The sequence below is a fragment of the Zootermopsis nevadensis genome, unplaced genomic scaffold (genome assembly GCF_977971745.1).
Source record: "Zootermopsis nevadensis isolate Lab colony 2312 unplaced genomic scaffold, Znev_1.0 Znev_ptg000011l, whole genome shotgun sequence".
Classification (NCBI taxonomy): Eukaryota; Metazoa; Arthropoda; class Insecta; order Blattodea; family Termopsidae; genus Zootermopsis; species Zootermopsis nevadensis.
In genome coordinates, this window is record NW_028259143.1 from 8,143,658 (window position 1) to 8,168,021 (window position 24,364).

The following is a 24,364-nucleotide window of genomic DNA, read 5'->3' on the forward strand; positions in this document are numbered from 1 at the left end:
TTAGATTTGTTATTACTTCTCTGTGTGCTAACTTTGTATTTTTTTATTGTGTCAATGATGTGATATCAAGATTAATTTTTAATACGATATGCCGTTTTTTCCTTCATTACTGTGTTTGTTTCTTTAGTGTGACTTCTTTGCTCTCCTTGAATTTAGACGTTTCCACCAGTTCAAACCTAAGTATCTAAAAATAAAACCCCACACAATATTCGTCTGACGTGCCCGATAAGTGTTCAGACTTCATTTCTGTGTTGCATTCAGGTTACCAGAGTTTGGTGAGAATGTGTTTTTTAAACGTTACTGAGGTTAGGATGTCAGAAATAGCAGTGAACAACATTCAACATAACAAAATTTCGTAACGTTTTCGTAAATTTATTTTGAGGCTCCATGAGGATATAATTGAGTACAGTCACGTATTTTCGACCGTTGATTACGCCACGTTAAGGCAGCCTGTAAGAGGAATGTTCTCATTTGGTCACTCCCTGTCAAATCGAGGTTTAGTAACATTTTAAAATGGGATATAATGGTGGATTGCCTACGAGAAGGTTGTCTTCCTCATTTTACTCACTCTGATATTATTGGATGAAAGGCACAAATTCTGAATTCAGTTCATTATCAGTTCCATTTTCATAACGTTATTACAAAGTATGACAGCATGTTTCGACAGATATTATGCCTTCGTCAGGTAATTTCTTTGTATTATGAACATTCTCGTTATGCAGTCTTCTCCGACAGAATCCGTTCATTTCAACAAGATAAAACTAGTTTTAAGTATCTGCTTTGTTTGTTTGTTAAATATGTAAATGGTGGCTTCTTATTCTCTAACAAACGATGTATACCGGGCGATCAATAAATATTAGTAGCAGCGACGTATTTGAAGTAGAATATGCTATCGTCCCACCGCACCTTTTGTAATAACAGAAAAATAATTACCCCATTCTCTACGGTAGCCTGTTTCATAATTTGGTATCCTTAACTGTATTTAACTCCGCGTTTAACATTAGCTTCTTAATGGCGACCTTGGCACGTGGTTCTGATTGACATCCATAAAGCGAAATGCTTTTCTTTATATGCGTTAAAAGATTAACAGTATGTAACAATTTTTGCCCGGAACGCACGTCTTGGTTAAACGTAACGACTGAATATTAGTTTACCATATGGCGAAGTTTATATGAATTATATACTGTTATAAATTATTAAATATAACATTCTGAGAACGGAAATACCTCAAAATGGATTTCAAACCCCCATAAAACAAGCCTACTATTTAGAAAGAGGCCGTAACCGAGTAACACACTACCTGTCTTACTCTCCACAAAGGCTTGTTGATCGGACAATTACAACTGGTATCATGTCTCTACAATCAGTTTTACATTACAAATTTCCAAATAACCATACAAAGGAACTGATTGTTGTTGATTTTATGTCACGTCATCCCGTTTATAATATGAATAAAACAAAGTACCAACAACCTTTATCACAGTGACTAGTTATTATTAAAATTTAACTTAAAATTGAAACTACGATTCTGTCAGAGCATCATGCTTAGGACCGCCACGTGTCAACAGAGTTCATGACATTTGGACCAACACGATCAGCAATATCGCAGATGAAACACACGAACATAGACACGCGTTCATTTGACGCACTTTGTGTAAGCAGAAGAGCTGTACAGTACAACTGTCACAATATTCAGCTGCCATATGATAAGCTTGTGTTGTCCATTCGTTTACGATAAAAACTACAAAACGACCTTTTAGAAATTTGATTTATAATGCATTGCGAAAGGTACGAATGTGTTGTTAACTAACAATGAATTGCCTCTGCTTAGTGTTGTTACTAAATGCGCCATTTGAATACAAGCGATGGAATTTACGTTGTAGTGTTCCACTGAGGATAATGTGGTTCTCATGTTGTGTGGGGACGCTGGAATGATATTGCCCTTGAGGTGTTGTGTCTGTACTGGGGACGGAGATGTGCTGAGTCTAGCACATTATTGCGTCTATTTCCTGAAGGTGTCCCTCATTCTGGCGTTAACGTAGCATTTCCGGGATACAAACGAGAAATCGTTGATTGATGAGTAATATTGCAGATTTCATAATGTGGGCACAGAGCATTGTTACAGCAGTGGAATTGTTATTTTGCCTTATATGAACCAGCGTATGTTTCATTACTATCCAAGTCTTACAGATTTTTAGTATTGTGATATTTTGTTTAGTTTTTGAATTGTCTCATTGTATTAAATCCGAAAATGTTTGCAATATACTTTATAGTGACCTGGTCATCCGAATATAGAAATTAATTCTGATTATAAAGTGTCTTACTGCTTCTGGTTTCCATATTAGATTTTTTACCATTTATATTAATAATTTAGAATAGTAATAAGCGGAGACAATGGGGTTCTACTACTCCAGCTGTGTAAGAATACGTGAACAGTTCCGGCCTTTCGTTAGTTCACCAATACGGTAACTGTTTTATCATAAGTTCTTGTTGTGACCACACTACCATTTTTCCATCTTGTCCTTGTATGCTATTATTGGAAACCAGTTTACGTATGGGATGTAAATGTGACGTTGTTGGAGTCGCTTCTAACACATATTTGACTTTGTTCACAGAATACCATGACGTTTAAATTACACATTGAGTTATTCAGATTGGTGTTTGAATGCTATATAATGTCACTTCAGTGAATCGGGGCGATCAGTAGAGGCCTTGTATCAGGGAGCAGAAATAGACACTCAGTGGTCTAGGCTTCAGTCCTACCACTGTCACGAATATTTACAATAATACATTTATTTTAATTATATAACAGACGATGTAAAGTAAAGACTTGTAGCTTGCACGGCGAACACAAGTGATAAAATCCAGGGCGGTCCGGGGCGTCACTTAGGAGCAGAAAACAGTTTTATCTTAATTATCAGGGAATGTTGTGGTATGAAATACATTTCTTATTAATAAATGCGTTAAGAGAAGTTTGAAGTTTACAACTACAGAAGTCTTTAGTCGTTTGAGAGCAGATTCACAAAAGACAGGAATTTCAAAACCTGAAGTAATAGTGTGAGTAGTCAAGAATACTTCCTTCCAGAGCTGGCGCTGAACAACTAATTACACGCAAGGTTTAATTTACATTATATAACCGAACTTTGTGGCGAAGTGATTACCGGTCTCACTAATTTTGAATCACTTAACTACATGGAGTGGAGTTCTTCTCGAGAAGCTGATAATTGTTTTGATGGTCAAGAAACTATCCCTTTTATGAAACCTGGAAGTTTATTGCCATGTTCTCTATCCCAAATCAATTTAACCCTGTTTACATTCTCACGCTATAAATCAATTGAGATAAATTTTAATATACCTCGTGTTTTCCGACCGGAATAGTGTATGAATTTTTCATATGCGCTACATGATGCAGTCCTATTTCTTAATCACCGCCGTACACTCGCTTTTCCATGCACGTGATACGCGAAAGCACTAAGTGTGACTCTGATATTTATCAGCCATCCGTTTCCAAAACTAACCTATCTCAAATTGAATATGATGTAACTTAAATCGTCTTTGCAAGCCGATTAGACGACGAGAAATACTTGAAAATCCATGGCGCTTCTTGGGTAGTGATGTTAATCGTCGAGACCCCTGAAGACACAAATTGTTAATTACCACCTGTCCGAATTATTTTGTGGATATTTAATAATGGAATGTATTGTACTGCCTAGTGATTATGTAATGAGAACTGGAAAGGAATAAATATGCCGTGGCTTATTGCAGGTACTGTTATTGCATACACCTTTGAGGGGCTGATAGCCATGAGCGCGGTTGAAACCCGAACCTGGTACCTCTCAGATAGAAGGCAGATACATTTTATCGCACACATCCTAAATTACACTTCATGGGATTGAATTTGTAGACTTTCTTAGTCAGATCAAGAGAACCGTTTGTTTGCCAAGTGCAGCAGTATTCTAACGTGAAACTAAAGCAAACAGCAGTATACAACTTCACATAATGTGAACCGGAGTGCAGAAACAAGTTGAGTCAACACAGTTTAAAAGACACCACCGATCCATGTACGTAGGCAGTGAGCAGGGACCAGTTGTGCAACTCAATGATAACAAAGAGCAGCTAATGGCACCATTATCACGTAACCTTGGGTCTGTAGTAATGCATAGCTTTTAGGAACTTTTACATCAAAGGATCGTGCGACGAAAACATCCTTTTGAAAGTTTTAAGTCACAGCGTAGAACGACTTGGATTTAATTTGCCAGGTGTCTGTCAATCAAAAACTGTTGGTTTGTCTGGACCAACATCCAATAAGGTTGGAAAGCGTTGCTGCTGGGCATCACGTGTGGTTTTTGACAGAGGTACAAACAACTGTTTGGTAACTTGTTGAAATTGTTTTCTGTTATTGCCACGTGTTATGGAATTGAATGACAAACAGCTTCGTCTACAATGAAAGGAAGTGTTTATCAACAATTTTGATTATTGATGCGTTCTGTTCTTGTTCGATCTATGCATACTTCTTCTGTTTCGGCAGTCAACCTAAGAGTACGTATCTATTTCGTCTTGTGGAAAATGTGTTTTGTTATCTTTTTGATTTTATTTTTTTTTTAATTTAACAGGTTTCTGAGTGTCTTTTCTCCTCCATCTTTCGTATATGTTTTTAAAAATTTGTCTTCATACTTCGCAAATTTGTCATTCGGGTTATATAACATACTTACTCGGATTTTAAGACGCACGTTTTTCAAATTTAAAATCTTCTGAAATCAGGGTGCATCTTACATTTGAAGACGTCTAAGAATCAATTAGCGTTTTTTTCCTGAAGATCTGCTAAATCGAGGAAATGCGATGTATTTAATTTTTCACATATGCCTATATTTATTTCTATTTTGTTGTAATACTTTAAATGCAGATACTGATCTGGAGCACCTCATATCAGCGGATTCCATTCCTCTGTTATCGGATCGGCTGTTGTTTCCAACTTTCAGAACTGTTTCAACCTAAACATTGCCGTCAGTTTATAAAACTTCAATTTTGTAATTCTAACATAGTTGTACGTACTTCTCCGCGTCTACATTTATTCTAGCTTAATGGAGTGTTAAAACGCAAATAGACTTAAATACTCGTTCAATTACTTTATTGCTCACCGCTGTTTCTGCTCTATTACTAACTCAATGTGTTCCTGATTCGGCATTGTAAAATTTGCTAGTTAATATTTTCAAATACCATTTGACCGTTTGATATGGATTCTCTGCATTGAAATGGGGGGGGGGGGTGATTCGTGTTTTGTCCACATTGCAGGAATGTTATAGAAAATGATTGGCCTGTACCTGTACACACAATGTTATGTACGCAATATGTAGGCCTAGTATACTGTAAACAACCTTCAGAGATAGTGTGTTATGTTCAAGCACTGGCTGGCAGACTTTCCTTGTATTTCCAGAGTATATCAGGAGACTACGAGCAGACTATTGTAGAGGGTAGCACTAGACTTTCTTCTTCTTTCGGAAAATATCAAATTATCTTCAGGTGAATGTCGATATAGTATATTGAAATAGGCCACAACTGTCGTCTTCTAAATGAGTTGCTTGCCCCGACTTTATATTTTTATTCGCATTTCATTCGATACTGTATAACTACTCCAGATAAAACAGCATAGACAAATTACCTATAAACTAACAAAATTTAGCACTTTACAGGTTTATGATAATTATATGTACCGCTTGAATTAACATTCAGTAACTCGGCATGTTGCCTAGCATGGTCCCCTTATCGGTTTCGTTTCGTTCTAAAAAGAAACAGTCACTCTATGATATAGGAGATTCTTTGAAAAGTCGATTGTATACTCGGCTTGTCAAAGAATAGCGCATTTGGAAGAAACAGCAAAACATTTTATAAACATCGTTTAAAGACTGGACCTCGTTGCTAAGATCGATTGGTCGGTTTTGTTTAGGGAATTTATCGCTATTTATTCTGAAAATTGTACGAAATTGTACTGTGTAGACAGATTGTAAGAATTTTTAATGTTGCAGTATGTGGTAAATATGATTACCGCAGTGCTGTAAAGTGTTAAACGGTTCTAATAGTCACTATCCTCCCGAGTTACTGCTTTTGTGCTATTATCCGTTCTCTCTGATTATAGTGTAGCCCAGGGGTGGGAACCTTTTTCATGTTGGAAGTCCGTATTAATCAAATAAGGCCGCATTCAAGAAACATCAATTAGATATACTTAAAAATGTACATTATTTTGTAAAAATCTAACTACTATGTACTTAATAATTTCAAAAAATTAAAATTATTTGTTAATTTTAAAGTTAACTAATCTTTTAATGACTTTGTTGTGTCTGCTTTTTGTTGGAAAACATTTGAATATTTGGTTGCAGCATGGAGGTCCGCAGTTTCAGTTGATCCTAGGATTTGTTCTGTAAAATTTGGATTCAGTCAAAAGGCCGCACTTAAGGACCTAGAAGGCCACAGGTTCTCCACCCCTGGCATAGCCCATATAGCCTCAGTAGGTGATACAGGTTTTTTTCTGTAAGAGTCAAACCCTTTCAAGGTGTTTCCAGCCCACAGAACACGAAGTTTAGCTGTGAATGCTTCAAAGGTTCAGTTGTAATTCCTGAAACTCTGCCTACAGCCTGGAGCAACGTAAACACGATAGAAAAACTTACTGTTTGTTACATAACCGCTTGTTCCGGGGCATAGTTACGTGAAGGTCAGTGCTACGTTGTTAGTTCCGAGAAATGGCATATCGATATATTGATACTACCGCTTACTAGTCCTTTATTTATAAATTCCATATTTTTCTTCATGGAAGCGGTTCAACGTTATTCAGTTATCTTTATAAGAATTGGAAGGTCTGCTAGTGTATGATAAAATGTCAGCATGCCTCAACATGACTGTGCGTAAAAATGATTTATTTGCTCTGTCTCAGATTTATATTTATTTTGGTCGTCATTTAAAATGCGTCTATTCGCAGAAGAGGCAATTTGCATGTGGTTCTTATAATGGTCGTAGGTCTCCTATGAAACCACATATTTGAGATATGGTTAAGACGTAAAATATTAATAAACTTTGGTTCGGAAATCACTGTCCATTCAAGTTGCTGCAACAAATTAAAAATGTTTATATACCTATATATACCCTGAAGGAAAGAAGGCATTTAATAGTTAACCAGTTGTTGGTAACCTAGCATTTGAGTGTGGATTATGATGTATGTATGAATTTTGCGGACAATTGTCAAAATAAAATGAACGCATAACAGGGACGCTCTACGTCTCCTAACTGTTCTAAGAATTTTGTTTAAATTTAGTTTTGGTTATGCACACTGAAAATATATTGGCAGGTAGTATGTTTCATGCCATGTATAGTCCTAGTATTGTAAGTTTAAATATTAAGTCGTGTAAATAGCGATAGGGTATCCGAATCAAAAAGTAAATAAAGAAGATCTTTGAAATATGGAGTTCATGTTAATGAGGCTATGTAATATCTTAAAGAATCAATTCGGAAAAAGTTGTAACTTAACCTTATTTTCCGCTCTGGTTATAAGCCTAGGCACTTTGACTTGTTTTTGCAAGGTTTACTAATTTGTAAGCTAACCTAAGGCGAAGAAGATCTTTGGGGTCCATGCCTAACGGCCTGTGTCATAAACCATGATTAGGGATGACACGTGCGAATAATATTTAAGACAGAAAATCTAAACGAAAAAGACCACTTGGGAGATCTATGTGCAGATCGGAAGATAATATTAATATTTAAATAGGTTGTGAGGGTGTGGACCAGGATAGGTTTAATTGGCGTGATGTTGTAGTCGCTTTAATGAACATTTGGGTTTTATAACAGGAAAATTTTTGTGACAAGCTGAGTGACTAGTAACTTTTGATTAATGATTCTGCACAATGTGGTGAATTGTTTAATGGTGATAGCTTTACTAGGAAGATAGCAGCTTTGTGTTTTACACATTTTAGATCCACTTTGTTTAGGATACGAACTTTTGTTAGACGGGAGCATTGGGTGTAGTTCGTTTTAATGGATGACGCGGTAGCAAGCAGGAAATTATATCTGAGTGCATTTATCAGTGCAACCGAGAATTTACAAGTGTGGTGTTTGAATTGCAGGTTTCATAACCTATATATTTTTTCTTATCGATGAGTGATATTGACATTGACATGGATATGTGGATTTAATCTAATCAGAAATTTCTTCTTCAGCTTTTACGGATTACGCCCTCTCACCTGTTCCAATTTCAGAATTAACGTTTTAAACTACTAATAATTAGGCAGGATTGAAAATGACTGTCGTATTCGTTTTCGCCGCCGTGAGAACCTGAAATCTCACTTTAGTTAAGACTTCTTGGACGGGGTGGACTATCAATATATGACAACAGAACAGAAACATGCGGACAAAGAAATTATTACAAGTGTTCGTAATTATTTCATTGACAGTGTTAACATTTGTTGGGCTTCCAGATAAATGACCCGATAACTTCTCTAAGATGTTTTTATGGGATGTCTTATCCTAAGTATTGTCTCAGTTTTCATAGACGGATGTGTTTAAGAACCGGGGGTCGAGGTAGAGATGTAATATTACGTCCCATACATCAAAGGGACACCACCTTCATATCACATTTCAAGACGAGGTGGACTTTGTGTGTCACTGTTCAGCTTCGAGAAAATTTGATGCTGAGACATTTTTAAAAATTTCAACCCAGGATTATTGTTGAAAACTAAGATTGGCTTTTACTTTGAAATACTGAATGATTTTTTTGCTTACAAATCCGTAAAATAGCTGAACTCTGCCACTATGAGCCGTTTTTAAGAGATGGATCATTTAAGCTCGGAACAGCAGTTTAGGCGATCATGATTTTTACTATGTGGCAAGGGTCCCTTTCCAAGGTTGTTTAACAGCCTCCAGATCTAAAACACAAGGCATTTGTCACTGAACATCAACTGCACGTTGTACGTTTGTATTTTTTTTATCAAACTGTAACAGGAGTTAAAAAATCAGACGTACATCCTATGTAGTTATTTGACACAATGACATAAACAGACATACAGTTTCCATTGTGTTTCATTGTGTTTTAAAAGCGTACGAGATACCTGCTTGTATGGACTGAGATAAGATAAAGGCGATAATAGTTGCTATGTTCAACACACGTTGTCACATAATTCAGTACTCGCACTGATGCAGAAAGTTGGAAATTATCGAACTCACAACATCCAAAGAAAGTCACCGTATGCTTCAAAGATAGTTATGAAGAAGTCCTCCTATAATGTGTTGTCAACAGCAAAATATTCCTCAGTCAGCTGAGAGCACCGCAGAAGTGGTCACATGTGACTACAGAGTTCCATTGCGTCATTCGACGTTTACATGTTGTGTAATATGCAACAATGTCGGAATTGACGAGGTTTTCAAGGCCGTAGATACGTGTAGAATGGTCGGTAGTTTGGTTGGGAACACATATGATTGCAGAAAATGCCTCCGAAAGTGCGTTGCTGCTGAAAGGGACCAGTTACAGCATTCCGTAAAAAATAAAAACTGAACAGTATTTGTATTATACTTCCAAGATTTCTGTTATGTGTTGATGTCAGTTCATATTGTTTACTCAGTGAAACAAAATTCTTCTGTTCTGTTTCACTTTGTACTTCATGCGTGTCTTTATTTCACATGACTTATATTTATGTTAGACCTTTCAGTTACACTGGGTATGTACTTAGTGTTAATTGTCTTTGGGAGGTACGTGTCTTTTCTTGTCTGACTTACTTGCAAGATCAGGATCAAAATTGTAACAATCCGAGGTCCGATGTTTAGTTATTCTTGCTGTTAGTGTAACTTTGCGCAATTAACTGGTTATATTGTCAATTAAATTAAATTTGTCTCTTATTTCAGGTAAGTGATCAATGGGGCAGCAATACATCGTACCGAAAAAAGTATATCGTAAGTAGACTCTTATGTAGTTTACTACAATTGCTTTAATCTTGTTTTGTTACTCAGTGAAACGGTACATTTGACTATTATTATGTATTGAAGTGCCTCTTTAGACAAATCTTTAATTTTACGTAATAGAGGGTTAAGTCACTAAACACAAGATTTCAGGATAAGGAAAAAGCAACCTTACACGTGTATGCAGTATTGTATTGTCTAAGTATTTCATCATGCCACTAAACAGAAAATATTATACTTCATTTACGTAACCTTTCTTATACCTGGTGCTTGTAAGAAGGAAAATTTCGCGATGTGTTTGTCACATTTTAATTGGATTTTACTGAACCCTTTCTAGTAACATCGCAGAAATATTGTTCTATTGTGATATATTCACCAAGGCAAAACAAGTCCTCATTTGCAGCGAAATATGTCTTCCGGAATGTGCGTGAGGAGCAATTGTTTTCAGTCTGATGTATTCAAGGCAGCGTACGTTGCAAGGTAACGAAGTAGTTTTCTCTGTATGTAAAGGTGATGACGATGAATACGACGACGAAACTGTTCCGAGTATATTGTTTTCAATTCTGCTGAAATCCAATTTCGTAACCTATTCTACTTAATTTATACTTTAGGTAACTGCTAGCTAATGTAATTAGGATGATATTCTATTACGAGCTTCCTACCGTGTAGGTACGACTTCGAACCCAGTAAGGTTATTACATTTCTTAATTTTGATCGTTATAATCGTCTTATTTGTTACCATCAGTATGCTACTGTAGTAAGTTTGTCATGGAGCGTGTAGCAGTTTAGAAAAATGGAGACAGTCTTTATTACCTGGGAAGAAGCTGGTACCCTGGGTTCGAATTCCACCTGAGGTATGAATGTGGATTATCTGTTCGTTGTCCTTCTCTCAGCACGTTTCAATTCACTGTTCGTATTGGTTCATTTCAGATGCAATCTTTTTTGATGGGTTGTATTAAGCGGCGTGGTCAGTTTTCATATCCGACTATGGATTGCATTAAAACCGTCATTGGATTTGAATGATGTACGAGGAGAATGGTCTCTTATAGGGTGTTCCTGAGATATCAAATATAACTACGATTGCTTTCACGAATGTATCGTCGCTACAGAAAACACGTGGAAATAATTTTAGGGCTACTTGCGTTTATAATTCTTGGCATAGAAATCAACCTGGCCTTTGTTACTAATTCGAATCCACCCGACTGCCCAATGAAGATCATTGTAGCACTGTTTTGCGGCGTTCAGTTTAACTTGCTTTGTATTTTCCTTAAAAGCCGGCAGGGGCCTATATATTGGAAAATGAAGTGGCTACGGCGTGTATCTGGCGTAGAACATTACTTCATATTAGTTTTGTTTAAGGATTAGCATAGGACTTGAAGCACATAGTGGGAAATTTAGAAATGAATAATTTGCGGTCTGTGGTGGAGGTAATTACGTCTACAGTAGAACTGCCAGGCTTCGTTAAGCCAAAGCTTTAGCTTTCACTCTAACGATCTTCAGAAACTAAGCGAATGCACTGGCCACAATGGCCTGGTAACTGTTGTACTACCACCTGCTTTAACGTACCTAAAAAAGTCACATTTTGAGTTGTATTTTGTTCTGAAAAATGTAGAAAAACACTATCTAAATATTATCAATGTACTTATATCGTGTTAGAAAAGGTGATACGGTGTGTTTTCTTGGAGGTATGTACGTCTGTTGAATTTTTACTCGACCGCAACGAAGTTGCACAAGTGCGTCTATTAGCTTCGCCATTTGTGACCGTCATTCCGTCCGCGTTTGCACCGAATTTTTATTGAGTTTGATATTTGTAAGTTCTGTTAAACTCTACCGACACATTTCAGTTTTGGTTAAAATCGGTCATCAGTAACGGACACTACATGAAAACCTACATGTGCTTGTGCGCACGTTTCGACCGATAAATATTTATCGGAGCTAAAAATGCTAGGACCAAATTTGAGAAAAGCGAAACACACGTTTTAATTTTCAGTGTACACTTTTCCCGCGACGGCTACCGTTTTCGATGAGAAACCAGAAGTAACTTTTATGCCTTGTAATATCAAAATTCGTGTACCATTGGACTTTTTGGTCAAATGTCATTGGAAATCTTTGTTGCTTATAAGACATCATAAAACCTGGCACACGGACTGAAAATCTAGAGGCAGTTGATGTGAGGGCGCCATAATTGTTACATTATGTATACATTTTATGATTTGTTTAATAATATTTAGATAAGAGCTGTCGTAAAAGGTTGTAAAGTGTTGTTCATTCCCAGGGTGACAAAAGTGACTCTGGAAACCAGTACGACACAACAGTGCCATATTTGATGGTTGTTTTATTTAATCAATTTTTAGTCTTTTGGATTGTGGGTGGCTGATTTACTCGACCACTCTCTGATATGTGTATTGATGTGATGCAGGTTTTAGATTTAATATCTGACCATCTGAAATCATGACACAGTAATGAGTGTTCCGTAACTGAATTACGTAACATACTGCGCTGTTCACTCAATGGAAAACCATGCCCTTTCTCTGTCTCAGTGATTGTATGAAATGAATGAATGAATTTTACTGTGTTATGTTATCAGTTTCTTTTGCTCCTGCTGGGTTCGTACTGTTACGACAGCAACCACCTGAATTAGAAGTGCTCATTTTATTTTATACCACTGCGTAGCACAAGGTTTTTTTTATCTTCCTCTTACAACATGGATCTGTGTGTTGCTATCAAAGTAATTGCGTTGTTTCAGGTTATTTTCCCACGAGAAAATTTTATTTTGTTTGCTGTACGAACATTATTACAATTAATTAATTAATTAATCTATCGGGTATAAAATGTGCTAGAGCGTCACTTAGCTTCTTCAGAACTGAAATGTGCAATATATATCAGTTTCTCAAATCAAATTAGGACTTGTAGTAGCCGGTCCGTCCTGTGTGTTATTAACTTAAGCAGTTGGATTATATGTAAGTCGTTGAGCTGGGATTCCGGTTTGTTTTGCAACTCGTGTATTCTCATTTCGTTAAATTAAATACGTGGTATGAAACTGGTGGCGCGTGCGTCCGTAACTAACGCCAGAATGGTTATGAATTTCTGAAGTGAGCACTGTGTTGTGTTATCATGTATTTGTTTCTTGCTCTATTTCTTCAGTCTTTGTTTGTTTCCCTCGTAATTAAAAAGGCATCTTTAAAAAACTTTTTTTGGTTTTTGCGTCCTGTTTTATTTATCTGCAATTGTTCAATAAGCAATAAACACGGACAATAAATGTGTGGAAGGAACTGTTTTAATTTTCATAAACGGATCAGGCCAAGGGCATCATTAGTAATACTGATGATAATTATGATGAAAAAACTATACTTTTACGTTTCGTAAACCGCGGATACAGTCACTGTAAACTGAAGGTTACCAGTATGTGCAAGAGGTCTATTGAACCAGTTTTACTACATGTGTGACAATGAATGGGTATTAAAAGAATTGTTGGGAACAGCACGAACCATGTTTTATTGTTATCATGTTCTCTAAAACGAATTTTAATTCTCTTCAACTTACGTTACGTTACAAAGATATTGCATTTGCTTGTTATTCGTCTGTACTTTAAGACGCCTGCATCTGTTCGTTTAGACTACCTGCCTAGCGCAAGCGTCAGAGATGTTAAGAACAGGAAACTGATGTTAAGCCTCGAAGTTTATTGGAGGTTGTAATAGATTTCAAGGACTTTACTTGACACGATTAAAATTTTTGAGTGAAAATAGTGGTAGCTATTCGAATATGTATTTTCTGGCTTCATTGATCTATTAGGCCTATATACGACATTATGTCAATAGGCCTACTGTTGTCAGTGTTCATTGCAGCTTCTCGGTCATTTTAATTATTCCAAAATGACGTGTATTGCATTCAACAGTTCAGTATTTGAAGTTGATTGAAGTTTATTCTTTACACATGAACGAGTCGTAATGATATATTTGGTAGCGATGTTGGTCGTATTGAGTGTGAATTATGCGTTCCTCGTACCAAGTACATGCGTAATGGGTATTAGTCCGTACGTTTCTCTGCGTTCTTACTTTCCGACACTACTGATTTCGACTAAATTTGGTAAATTGACCGACAGTAAAAATTCCCAGATGAATGAATTCAGATTGATGCCCTTGCATTATAATCCCTGCTTTGCATGAAGCCCAAATTAAACTTGTTGATTTTCTAAGAAAAATGTTTACCATTTGTTTGTGGTAATTTAACTACGCTGCCAATAACGTAGACTATGTACCATTAAAATGATACGATAGTTAACGAATAATGAATTGGAAAGGATGTCGGGGAAGAAGTCATGTTGATTTGAGATACCATTCTAGCACTTGGAGGGACTGATGAAGACCACGAAAACTTGGGCCGAGATTTAAATTGTGGACCTCCGGAATATGAAGCTGAAATGCTACCACTCGACCTCGGTGTTAATACAAAAAATTGTGTGGACGTTACATAAATACATAAATTTCAGATTGCACTGATGCAAAATTAGTATATGATACATTTTAATTATTATAATTATTTAACGGAAAGTGAAAAACAAGGCATTGTGGGACGAAATTGCGACATCGCCTCTCCCTAATGTTTATCACAAGCCTATGTACCGTGTAAAGGTGAAAGCGCTTGTTCGCCCCATTTTATCGTAAAATAAACTTTATCGGAATGATGAATTTGCTTATTTATTATGACAGCATTTTGACTCACAGTGTTCCCGTTGTCAAATATTCTGTTTTATACTGCATTGGCGCCATATAATGATTTCTTTGTGCTTTTAAACGGTTGACATAAATTGCTTTTGAATATGCATTAAACGGTTGCCAAGCAACGAAACAGCACATAGATCACACTATACAAAGCGATTGGTAAGCAGACCAGATGCTGAGAAACGGACGAAAGGATTCTTTGTATAAGATAATTTGCAAAATATTTTACTGATAAATGTAAATCCGATGAGTAATCTTAAACGACTTAGTACGTAATTGCATCCACTTTACGAACATCTTTCTGCCCGAAACTGTAATTTATTTTCCTTTATCTATTTGAAACTCTGAAGGACAGTGGTAGCTATAAAAATCATCTGCTTCAGCATTCAATATCTGCAATTATTGCCTCGGACTGTTTTAATGGACTTTGTGTAATTCTCAGAATAAAGTGATCATATCTTTAATAAACATTAAATACTTCTTATTTGTAATGGAGACGCGTTGTGGTTTCAGGTAATAAATGGCTTTTAATTATTATATATTATATATACGTTATGTTTAAAGGTTTTTATTGCGTAGTTTATATTTAAATGAAATTATATTATATATGAATGATAATTTGGAAGTGAAGAGGCGATGCTCAGTTTTGTGGAAATATCTTAGCATTTTTCTGGCGGGACCTGTGGGGGATCAGAGATTCGAATCACGTTGTTATGTCAAGTGAGTTTTTAAAATGTCAGAAGAAGAATATGTTTAATTTTTTTTCTAAACACGAAATGAAATGAATTGGTAGTGATGTCTCTTCTCAAACCTACTTTAGTTCTATAGTTATCCTGCCTCAGAATAATCTTCGAAAAGCTGTATGCGTGACTTTTGCCGGTCACGTCAAGGGTTTGTGCTCATTAGTAAGCCAACCTAGGACATATTTATTGAACGTGTGATCTCTTTTTATTCTGACACAGAAACTTGATTTTAAATACTTAGGATACTTTAATGTGGCTCAGAAGTTGGCAAATTTATTTGTCCATTCTGTTTTACATTACTTTATTCTCTGTGTTGTCCATTCATTATTATCAATAATTAGTCTGTATTTAGCCTTGCTCTTTGAAATGGAATTATGGGTGCGATGTCTGAATAAAAGAAATTCTGCTTGTTGGTTATTGTGTTTTTATGGATACTTTCCTACTTGGTGTACCGTTTGCAACTCGGCAAATTACGAAGTCCGATTGTGACCGCTGGAAACTGATAGTACGATGCGTGTCTGGAGTGTACGGCTTCAGCGTAATTTTATGCATTGTAACTTTTCTGGGAAAACCACTCAAGCGGCTCATGCTGTCCTAATTGCTGGTTCTGTGGTCAACACGAATTCTTTTTGTAGCTTTATTCGCTTACAGGAAGGTTGTTTACTGCCATGGGAAGGGATGAACACGGTTGTCTGTGTTCAAAAACAGATCCCTTGCTTGTGTGCGTGAGTGTCAAGGATGTCTTATACATCTTGGAAATATTTCGTAAAAAAAAAGAAGTAAAAGCAAAGCTGTCTCATGTAGGCGCTCGGGAGGAGCGGCGGTATAGCTCCTACTCACTTTCAACCTCGGCACTAGATGGGGGTGAGTGGTCAGCGTCACACTCCGGCCGCGCTTTACCCCGGGAAAGGACCCTGGTACCTCTTGGATAGGAGGCTAGGTGGGCCCCAGAGTTGGTCTGGAAGCAGAGGCTAGAGGAAAAATCCGGGAAAGGTCCTCTTGCTCCCGTCGGCGATCGAACCACGGTCGTTCAATCCGTAGCTAGTCACTATACTATCCGAGCTACTCTGGCTGTTTATATTTCGTACACATACATTCTAATAATCTTCGATGTAGCCCTACGTGTTGCCTGTATTCAGTAACTAGTAGATGAAGTATTACTGTCGGCGTCTGATAAAAATGTAGACTTCACTGTGGAAATGGTGAATGATGTGTTATACAGTACAGGCTAGATGTTTAACTTCATACTTTTTAAGTTATTACACATCGGGTTCGTAATATGAATGAGGTCAGCTATTTATGTTTAACGCTTTCCTGCCAAATGTACTCTGTGTGTGATACTGGATACAGCATCATTTAACGTAGGCCTATTGCCAGCTGCCGACATGTCCTCCCTCATCCTGCGGTCGGGTTACTGTTGAACGTCACGAGTTTCCCCCCTCCCAACCTACGACCTCCCGATATTTTAACACGCCCACTATTTTCTACTGGAACATGCTTTAGGGTACAGACGTTAACTGTCAGCAGAATATATACAGATATTTTATTGCGTTTGTGGACTCTTTGAGAGGTGATCTTCAAAGAACTTACCCGCGACTGCTTCCATTTTTTACGAGTGGTTTGGTTTCATAAATTCTGCTTAAAATAATATTATGTTCCGTAAGCTATAGTGAACGAGGCGTAAATGAATATCATGTACTTTTGTTAATGCATTGCATTTCTTAAACGTCCCTTTCGTATTTCAACGCGTCTAAGGGTCGGTATTTGAACGTTCTTATTGGCCAAGGATGAGGTTTATCTCTTCGTTGTAATTCAAATCAGCGATGTCAGTCCAGTTTTATGACTGCCATACAGACCTGGGAAAGGAGAATTTTAAGTGGTTGGTTTAGGCATGCGCAGAAATGAAGATCAGGAGATATTTTTTTCTCTGGTTTGTATGAAATCCCCCCCCCCCCCCCCCCAAAAAAAAGAATCACTATAATTGTACTTAAAGAACAATGGCCATGTAATGCTTCCAGATTGATCAGAATGTTGGACTTTAAAAAAGCTCGGATATGGTAGAAATTCGTTTCCTTAAACGTTACAGCTTATAAAAGGACGGGTCATAAACGTGATAAAGATAATATAAAATAGAACTCCGAAACAAAAAGACTTTTGGAAAGTGTGTCTGAACGTCATAATGAATTTAATATTAATACTGCAGTTTTTTGGTTACGTTGTTGCACAAGGATTTCACCTACACGACATTTCACTCGGCATTACAAAACGTTATGTAAATCGGCAATATATTACCACAGCGTAAAAAATAGAAAAGTATTTGCTGTGTAATGCCAGTGTGGGAATGGCTTATGACGTAGCAATATACTAAGGGGAATGCAGAGGAATGCGAAGCAGGCGTGTAGACGTCGATCGGTGACATGCACGTCTAGAACAGATGCGAAGTTCCTATATCGCAACTACAATGCAGAGAGGCTGAGAAAACAAGTGGACTGTGGACGTAAGAAGGAATGATAGACGGTTCGTAGTCTCGGACACCTCCATTAGCCGACCGGACCAATCTCGTTTACCAACCGAAACGCATTAGCAGAATTTCCGGAGTTGGGATATTTGAACACACAGAGACAAAGTAGGCCTAAAGGCGAGCTGAATGGCACACGTGGCGTCTGCAATTTCATCCCATGAGGGTGGTGAGTGACATTGTCCTTTAACTACTCTGGGGCGAGTCTCTCGGTTTCCAAAGGGAAAAGAAAGCTAAAAATTTCATCGTGCATTGTCATCCTCAAAGCTTTGGCAGTGTAATACGAGAATATGTGCCAATTCTCAACAACCAGATATGATTATGGTTGATGTGCTGGTACAGATGTTGCCAGAATGAATCTTAAAAGTCCTCTTTGCCCGTTCTTACGTGGGGAGCTACAGAACTTTATATTATTAGCACAGACACGTCTAAAGAAAAGGTATTTACTTAATCTGCAAAGTTCTGCGAAAGTGTTCAACGGCACTGATTAGTAATAGTCTGTCTTGTGGGATGTGTTGCCGTGTTGTCTGGTAGAAGTCTACCGACAGTATGCATCTCCGAAACGTCGGTAACGTAAATTTTCCCAGACTACACGGCGCTACAGTGCAGAACACTGCCGTCTTCATACTTCATGATATTGGAAGATACTTAAGAACGCATAAATTGTTCTTTGCGGAATTAATTAAAGGCTTTCCTCTCGTCAGTTCTATCGTAGCTGCCGACAGGTCCCTAAGATGCATGATAAAAGACACGAGATAGTAAATACTGAAAGGTGAACTGAGGCTATTGATTTTATTTTATTTCATTTCATTTTTGTTACATTTTTATTACATTTATGATTCGTTGTCGAAATGACGCTTTTACAATAATATGAAAGTATTTTATTTTTTAGAAAATACTTATTATTTTTGTAACAACTAAAACAGAATTACGTTTTATTTTAACTTGAAAAATTAAAAGTTCTTGTAAAGTTCTGAAGATAAATCCAACCTTCACAGGTGAAGACAATTTAAAAATTCTCATTTATTTAACGAGGACTGGTTGAATTGGATTTCTCGTGTGCTATTTAGAATGTCTTATGCAATAATTCATCTGCTTGTTCCTTTTGCTGATAAAGTGTTTTACGATTGTGCTAAAATTGAGTTTCATGTGCTCTAAAACTGTTGTTAACTACTTTTGCCTTCTGAGGCGTCTGTTCGGATGAAACATGTAGGGTATATGTAGAACAGGTGCTCCGTACCACCGTCTCTTTTATGGGACTCTTCAGTAGGCTAACGTTATTTAAGAAGCTCTCTGCTACATGGGTTTTTATTAAACAAGATACACTGCGATCACTCTATCTGTTCCCCGTTGCCAATAATGCTCGTGCTGATGAACAGTTTTAATAAAATTAAAATTGAGTTTAGCTTTGTCACGTCATTCAAAGCGTGAGATTCGTACGGGTGATGATTTTGTTATGGCTGGCACATCACGGAAATAAGATACTGGAATCTTCATGGTTTTATTTACTTCCCCTTATATATGACGTATAGCTCAGTCAGTATAGTGACTAGCTACGGGCTGGACGGCCGGGGTTCGATCTTCGACGAGGGCAGAGGATTTTTCCTCTAGCCTCTGCGTCCAGACCGGCTCTGGGGCCCACCCAGCCTCCTCTACAATGGGTACCGGGGTCCTTTCCCGGGGGTAAAGCCGGCCGGGGCGTGATGCTGACCACTCACCCCCATCTAGTGCCGGGGTCAAGGAAGAGAGGAGCTATACCTCCTCTCACCCCAAACGCCTACAAGGCGTATAGTGGGACAAACTTTACTTTTTATATATGACGTAAAGCACTGACAGCTAGCTTGAAAGCGATGTAGTAAGAAATTATGTTAACGCCATCTTAGTTACTGTAGTTTTCTTTACTGTGGGCCGACTATTATGGTTGACGTTAACATACTGTGCCTCGTTATTTTGCACGTATGTGAGCAGTCTGGAAGATATGTGATCTGGTTAATAATGTAAGTACTACTTGCATCACTATTTTGTGTTCGAAGACAAACACATTTGACTCGGATATTGGACGTATTCCCTTTGTTTTGCGTCTGTAGCGCGGCTGTGTATTTAACATCTCATTTGTTGTTTGTTCGGTGTGTAATTGGAGGAAACTGGGCAGAGGGGTGTAATTGGCGAATGTTTGCTTCGACAGAATCGAACTCGGATGAAGAAAGGACAGGAGCGGATGAGCTTTTTCGATTCACTCTGGACCTCTTTCCAATCAAGCAGCATGCTGATAACCAGACGCTTTTCTGCCACTCATATATCGTATGACAATTTAGATTGTGTATGTTGTAACAGACAAAAGGAAGGCGTATAACAAATGGCTAAGGGACCAAGGGACCAGAAATGTGAGAAGTTGCAGGATTACATCAAACAAAATGGTAAAATTGAATGTTGGTACATGAGCCTATACGTTATCCCCTGTGTTTTATGTAGTTAACCGAAATGTATTTAAACTTGAAATTTTAACGCTGTGTTTATTTGACCTGCTTGGATCACATGTTTGAGGTTACTTTTTATCGCCGCAAATCTTCTTACTTTTTGTAATATCCCTTCCACTACCACCCGCTTCAGTAGGCTGTTCTGCTACGAGTTGCTGGCCTACCTGGTGCAGAAAAATATATTTATTGTGTTTCCAGAAACCAGAACTCGGTTCGTTTCCCGCTCGTTGTGACACAGACAATTGTTATGGGTAGGGACTTTCGTAGATTCGGAAACATTTCATTACTGTTTACGCTTCAAGATATAAAACAATCCTTATCTGCTGCCCTGAATGATATTTCTTGTAAAGATGACTGTCCTCTGGGATGTTATGCCATGTAGTCTGGCAGAAGTGTACCGAAATATAAAGGTAGTACCTGCTGCCTCATCGCCACTTGTTCTGTGTATTATTAACATTTTCAGGATTATTTAATGTCGCCGGAGAAAAATCATATGCCCATTGGCGTCTCTGCAAAAAGTCTTGGGTTCGAGTAATCTTTCAAAAGTAAACAATAAATTCAAGCGCCTTGACTGGTCGGCAACTTCTCCAGCACTGTTACGAGAGAGGAAGCCTGTACTTCAGGCGATACCAGTTCTTCCGCTTAGGAACTGCGTGAGAAACACGCGGCCCGCGAAACCCAGGACGTTCGGATCCCTTAGGCAACGAAAAATATTTTTTTCAATTGCAATGTTACATATAATTTGAAGACTACGCCATTCTCTCGGGACGAAATGAGACGTGTTTATTTTCATTAACCGTAATTATTGCGATATTGCTTGTCGGGGCCTTTCTCGTTATATATCTGCAGTGATGGGTAGTATTCAAATGCATGGCAGGCTTCATCCAAAATCCTTCTCTTTGACCAGCGTTGCCAGCTTGTCTAGGGATGCTGCGGATATCCGTTCTGCTCATTATTCTCTTATGCCGTCACTCTGGAAACCCTACGCTTTTGGATATTGGAGAGTTTGTGGCTGAATGCTGTGTTCGTATTTGAATCGAATAGTATTATGTAAGGTGTGAGGGTGAAAGATGTAGTGCGCTAATGTTTAGTACAATCTTGACTGAATGCAGCAAATTTAAGATCTTATATATTTTTCGAAATGAAGCAAGCGAATGTTTCTCAAAACATTTTGTGTCACTTTATGATCCCCAAACTCAGGATATTGGTAATTACTGGACGCTCTTGGTTACTACCTTATCAGCTGTTTTGATGTCGCACAGCGAAGAGAAATATCCGACTTTTAACATGCGACGTCAATTCAAGGTGATCGGAAGATCGTTTTGCATCTGTGTCCTTAACTGTAACGTGGTGTCTGGTGCAGAGAAGTTTAACAGTAATTCCCACAAATAAACACCAAGGTGAATTCCGATAATTCATTAGTTAATTATAATTAATTGCTTAATTGTAACCATGCAGCTGCACTCAGATCTGAATGAAGTTCCAAGCGTTGTATTTATTATACCTGTTGCTTTCGATGTTCTGTATAATCTGGAGCTTATGTCTGTCGTTAAAATGTCGGACTGGAGCTACTCTGTCTGAAGTTTTTACCTTTTTTCCGTAACGTGTCTGTTAAAAGCGGATTTGTAAGATTTTTGTCCCGTCATGTTATGCTGTGAATTCAGTTAAGTACTACATACATGTACTAATGGCTGAATTATTTAATATGATAAAAGAATACTTTTCACATTGTCCGCGTTGGTTCATATTAGTCATCTTCGATGTTTCAAGTAGTAAATCATTTTGGAAGATATTATTCGGGATTCAGGAACGTGGACAATATGTAGGATTTGAGGTTTTTACGGTGGTGAGTCTGGAGGTGGCTGTCTTCTGGGTTATTGCGCCGTGTAGTCTGGTAGAAGTTTACCGACGTTACAGAGGTCCTTGATGCCTCCATCATCGTCGCCCGGATGATGGAGGTAACAAGGACCTCTGAAACGTCGGTAAACTTCTACCAGACTACAAGGCGCAATAACCCAGAAGTCGGCCATCTTATTGGAAAACATTTTAAATTTTAAACATAATTTTATACTAAGATAAGTTATTCCCATTTGTAGCCATAAAAATTTGTGTCATCAGCGGAATTTGCCTAATGAAGATTGGCAGTAGCAAAGTAAAGTAAAGTTTGTCCCACTGTACGTCATGTAGGCGTTTGGGTTGAGTGGAGGTATAGCTCCTCCCTTTCTTGACCTCGGCACTAGATGGGGGTGAGTGGTCAGCATCACGCCCCGGCCGGTGAAAGGACCCCGGTACCCATTGTAGAGGAGGCTAGGTGGGCCCCAGAGCCGGTCTGGACGCAGAGGCTAGAGGAAAAATCCTCTGCCCCCATCGGGGATCGAACCCCGGTCGTGCAGCCCGTAGCTAGTCACTATAGTCAGTGCAGCTAATTTTTAAATGTGTCATCCACTTGTATGGTTAGCAAACTGCAAATCACTTTTCACAGTTTATTGCCTGCTTTGAGCATGCAGCAAGTATAAACGCATAGCAACGTCGTAATTTGCTATTACGCTCATAGTTAGGAAGTTGTGATATCAGGCTCTCACGGTCACTGAATGCAGCGAAGTTATCTTGGGCGATTAGCCATGTAATTTTGAAGTTAAGTTTTAAGTCATACATATCTAGCAGAATAATTTAGGGCACGTCAATGAACTCACGTTTGGTTTGGTTTTTAAATAGCATGGTTGACCATTTCCAGAACCTGTATGTCATAAACTGTTCGCAGAATTTCACCAATGACGCCGTTATGCCTCCATTAAATAGCAAATTTGTATTGCGATTGGGATTACTAAGTCAGAGATCGTGAGTACAAATTTTTATGCCTTGGTTTCCAGAATGCCTTTGCAATTACTTTCTGAGCCGCGTACTTACAGCATAGTAAACACCGTACGTTCCAGCAAGCCAACATAAACTGAAATTTGAACGGTTCGAAAACTCATAACTTGCGTCCTTGCCTGATTAATGTAATTCATTTTGCCTGATCATGATAGGTAATCAGGGATGGCCTCAGCTGTGAAGTGTGTATTATGTAGATCAATTTTATAGCAAGAAGTTTGTATCAGCTGGAGTTGTTGCAATAATATATGAGGTACTTGGACATTTTAACATACTTCTGAATTTTAATTAACATAAATCTGAAAGTAGTAGCAAAAACCTCATCTTTTAGTGGATTTGTAGCACTATTAAAGGTGATATATCAGTCAACTTACTACATAACATTTTTAATTTTCACCTCTCAATATTTTGTTCTTATTAAACGAGTTCTATCAGTGGTACGTATGTGCTGGTATTTTTATGTTTTCACTGTTACATAATACTCATATACTGATGTGCGTTGTAATTAGTAGTTTTCTTCAGGCAATGAAAATGTAACGATATTCCTGAAGATGACTTGACAAAGCTGAAATATGTTGGGTAGTAACTAAATATCGGATTATAATTGCTTTGACAATTCATTCTTGCTTTTGACAGCTTTAATTAAGTAATTAATTAATTTACGGACATGGGATACAACGGAGAGCAAGTTATTTTAAAATTAAAATTAAACAAGTTTTATGACATGAATCATGCAGTTCGTGTGCAGCAGTCTCGTGCAAGTAGTGCTGCTGGCCTATACAGCCGAGGGGCGTTACTTTTCACTGTCATGGCCGTGCGCCTTTCATTATTACAAGTTTTTATTATAGCAGCTGCCAACTTTGGAATAAACATAAACACTTTAGAATAACAATTCTTTACAACAGCGACACACGGGTATATTTAAAATACCTGAATATAAAATAAATTTGTTCGTGTTTCGATTCCATTGAAAGAGTTGACTAACTTATGAATCTTTTAATTTTATTTCAAGACATAAGCGTATTCAAGGTGAATCTATGGTTCTTTATAAAAGTCTCCAAAGAAATTAGAGATCTTGTTATTCCATCTTTAGACTGCGAT

General features: G+C 37.7%; 1 protein-coding gene across 2 annotated transcripts in view; it reads left to right on the forward strand.

Annotated features, from left to right (window-relative positions):
• orb2 (cytoplasmic polyadenylation element-binding protein orb2) overlaps window positions 1-24,364 on the forward strand; it is a 256,883-nt gene that overhangs the window by 24,694 nt on the left and 207,825 nt on the right. The gene's annotated exons all lie outside the window — the stretch shown is intronic.